We start from the raw sequence: 4,481 nt of genomic DNA on the forward strand, positions 1-4,481 counted from the left end.
TTATACTGGTTTACTTACAAAGTTTGTGAATGCTGTTTTTAATACTGGATCTTTCCCATTTTCTTTACACACCTCTCCCTCCACCAATCAACTTGTGTGACCCTATGATTGCCACCCCCATCCCCACCACCTGGCCCATCCTTCTCACTCTGCTCATACCCTCCCCACCTTTGACCCACCCCCCCACATTTACTAGTTATGTATTTCTACAATAATGATCTTATGCAGTATTTGTCCTTATGAGATTGAATTAGTTCATTTAATATAATGCTCTCCAGTCCCTCCCAATTTCTTGGTATGTTTTTTTGTGCATCCTTTGATTTTTACTCTTTTTCTTCATTTCTTAGAATTGTCTCTTTCTTATGAGCAACATATTGATGGGCTTTGATCCATTCTACTACTCTTTTAGACCAGATTTTTATCATTGCCATTTTGCTGCATTTCTTTTTTTCCTTCTGATTAGTGTTGTGTATCCATTTTTCTTTGCTACCTCTATGTGAAGAACGTTCTTTAGTATTTCTTGTAGAGTTGGTCATGTTTTAACAAATTCCTTAAGTTCTTGATCTTCTGCAAGTGATCGAATTTCTCTTTACTATACTACGGGTAGCTTTGCTGAATACAAGATCTTCAGCTGGCATTTCCAACTCCCAACCCCCCGCCCATATTTCCTATTGTCTTCTTACTTGCATGGTTTCTGCTGATAAGTCCGAGCTTAATCTAATTGTTCTTTGTAGTCGACACTTTGATTTTTCTCATACTGGGGTGTGTGTGTGTGTGTGTGTGTGTGTGTGTGTGTGTGTGTGTGTGTGATTAATTTGTATTTAGAATTAGCCAGCTAGTCTCAGTTTAGATGATCCCAATTTTGTTGGCAACATCCAATGCATCATAGTCAGGAGCAATTCGAACATAGGCCTTCTCTCCATCAGGCCTAATCAAAGTGTTGACCTTAGCCACATCAATGTCATAGAGCTTCTTTACAGCTGTTTAATTTGGTGCTTGTTGGTCTTGACATCCACAATGAACACAAGTGTGTTGTTATCTTCTATCTTCTTCATGGCTGACTCAGTGGTGAGGAGGAATTTGATAATGGCATAATATTCAAGCTTGTTTCTCCTGGGAGCACTCTTCTGGGGGTTATTTGGTCTGCCTTCAGGGTCTCAGTGTCTTCGGCCATCCAAAGTGATGTGCAGATCCTCTTTTTTTTTTTTTTTACTGTGGATGCCTTTCAGGACTGCCTTCTTGGCCTTTAATGCCTCTACTTAAGCTTCAGTTTGGGGATGGACAGGGGCTTCCTTCTTCGTTTTCGGCACCATCTTTCTAGAAAGGCTCATGCTGCTTTTAGTATTCTACCTTTATCTTTGATTTTGGAGGATTTGACTATGTCTCGACATTTTTCTTTTGCAGTCTAGGGTGTCCTTTGCTGAGCTTCCTGAATGCAAATTTCCTTGTTTTTTACTAAAATCTGGGAAATTTTCTTCTAGTACCCCTTCCACAATGTTCTCAGTGCTTTTCACCCACTGTTTTCAGAATTCTGTTCACATATATGTTGTTTTTTCACATATATGTCCGTTTGATGATATCCCACATAATTCTAATATTGTCTTCTTTTCCCATTTGTCTTTTCTTTGTAGCAAGTTCCTACTGAAATTTTTTATTATAGCTCATTGATTCTCTGTTCCATCTCTCTTCCCCCCCCCCCAACCCCTACTCCCTTTTTCTAGCATGTTGACAAGATCTGCCATTTTGGCCTTTAGAGTCTGGGTTGCATTTCTGTTCTTTCTAGTACTGTGTTGTTTGAACCTTCTCCTGTGTTGATTTTTTTTTCTTCATTCTTGTGTTTCCTTATTTAAGGTTTCCAATCTTTCTTCCATCATTTGTAACTTCTTTAATAATAGTTTGTGTAACTCCGTGTTGACATATTTCATCTGCCTGTCTCTAGGGTATTCACTGGGTTGGCAATCTGGTGTGCTTTTTTAGGAGAAAGCTTGTTTTGTTTTTTCGTAGCATTTGAACTTGCCTGCTGCTTCCTTGACATTAAATGAAGTTCTTTTTGCTATATGTGAGGTTGTTACTTTTGTGTCTACATAGGTTATTGTCAGTTCTTTATCTTTATGATACTATTAACAAGCTTCAGATTTTAAGTGTTGCCCCTTATTAGTTTCATAGTGACAATCCTCCCTGCTGGCTACCTATAAGGGGTTCTGCTTCCTGTAACAAACTTTTCATCAGATGATCCTTGCTGGATGGGACAAGGTTCAAATCTGCTGCTCCTAGAGTTTCTGTGAGTCATTGTCAATTCAATAATACCTTACAGCAACAATCAATGTTGTTTTGGAAGTCTTAACTAGGGTACTAAAACAAGAAATGAAAATAAGATGCATCCACATTGACAAACAGAAAATAAAACTATCTCTATTTGCAGAGAGACAGAGAGTTCGAGTTTCTTCTATTGCCCTGGTATGGTGGGCCAATTCTCCGTCTTGTCCTGTAGCTTGATGGAGATAGGGAGAGTTTTCATCAGGGTAGTCAGAGTCCCAGGAGTGCTTCCCTAGATTTCTAGCTCAGGGAAAAGGCCCAGGGAAGTGGCAAGTTACAGGCAATGCAGCTCCCAAATCTCAGTTGGTGCTAATGACTGGATGATCCACTTATCTGTCTTCTCTTTTTCTCCTGGTTAGGAGGGAGCTGATCCCTTCTGAACAGACAAACACCCAGGGAAGTTTCAAGATACCAACAGTTCATTTCCTAAGTCTCAGTTGGTGCTAATGACTGACCTGGATATCTCCTCTTTTTATTTATTGCAGAAATCTTTTAGCATTTCCTTTGTATAAATCCATTAATCTAATTAGATTTAATCTTAAATATTTCACCTTTTGGGTAGCAATTGGGAATGGCATTGTTTCCTTATTTTCTTTTCAGTATTCTCTTTATTATTGTACAGAAAGATGACCAATTTTTGTATATATTGATTTAGTGCCCTGGCCCTTTGTTGAATTTGTCACTTAGATATTATAATTTCTGGCTGGTGCTTTGATATTACACACACACACACGGTATAGTTAATACTCTTCTCCAACACCACAATCCAAAGACATCAATTTTTCTTAAGTCTTTCTTAAACACTGTCCAAATTTTAGATGCATAGGAAGCAACTGAAAATGCCATAGCTTGTATCAGGTATATCTTAGTCTTTAAACTAACATCCTTGTTCTCTAGCACTTTAGTGCCCTAAACACAAATAAACATCTTTCTGGTTTTCTCTCCTTTCAGCCAAAATCTATCTGACATTAGCAATTAAATCCCTCATTCTATGGCCTTTCGTGAATCCAGCTTGAATTTTTGGAAGTTCACTGTCAGTGTGCTGTTTGAACTGTTTTTTAATAATCTTCAGCAAAATTTTACTTTCATATGATATTAATGGTATTGTCTGTTAATTTAAAAATTCTGTTAGATTGTCTTTTTTTGTATGAGAATGAATATGGATCTCTTCCAGTCACTTGGCCAGGTAACAGCTGTCTTCCATATTTGTTGGCATATATTGGTGATCATGCCCAGGGTTGTATCTGTTTCCTGAAATACCACAACTGAGATTCTAAAAATTGCTAGGGTCTTATTTATTTTTTTTTTTTTTTGCCAATACCTTGAGTGTAGCTTGAACTTCTTCCTTTATTTCTATTGGTTCTTGGTCATATACTACTTTCAAAGTGGTTCAGTTGTGACCAATTATTTTTTTAAAAAAATAATAATAAACCACAAATTGGTGTGTTGTTGATGTATGTTATGAATATAGATGAGAAAACTTGTGTGGACAAAATATAATTTTAGTATATTTTCTAAACTCTGCTTAACCATGAATACAGACATCTGTCATAGATAAGAAACTGCTGTGGTGGTGTAGTGCATGCATTACTTGTTGTCCTGTTAAAGGAAAGAACAATCTTTTTTATACAATGACGCTTTATAGTCCTTCCATCTTCTTTTGATGCTTGCTGCATAATTTAAGATTTTGCACTTAGATTCTTTCAGTACTGCAATCAAGGCTTGAATTTCTTCTTGATTTTGGATTCCTTACTCCATCTTCTTGCACATTTCATTGCAATACTTTCCTTTGGCTTCTCAAGTTGCTTTTTGACACCTTCTGTTCAGCTTCCTTACTTTACCATCCTTTCCCCTTGTTTTGTCTTCTTTCCCTTCTTCCCAATGCAAGTTTTAGAGTCACTTCTGGCATCCACTTTGAGCTTTCTTTCTTCTCTGCATTCTCTGCATTTTGCTTCCTTCATGGATGATGGCCTTGATGTCAGTCCACAACTCATTTGTCATTATTCAAGACTTGAAAGATATTCTTAAAATAGTTTTAATATTAAGTTTAGATATTCTCAAGTTCATATTCTTGTTCTCATAAACTTCTTTTCATTTTCTTCACCTTCAATTTGAAGTTGCGGATGAATAGTTGCTTGTCTGCTCCACAGGCAAAACCCTTGCCA

The sequence above is a fragment of the Elephantulus edwardii genome, unplaced genomic scaffold, assembly GCF_000299155.1.
Source record: "Elephantulus edwardii isolate Elephantulus edwardi_28Jun2011 unplaced genomic scaffold, EleEdw1.0 scaffold00411, whole genome shotgun sequence".
In the NCBI taxonomy this organism is placed as follows: domain Eukaryota; kingdom Metazoa; phylum Chordata; class Mammalia; order Macroscelidea; family Macroscelididae; genus Elephantulus; species Elephantulus edwardii.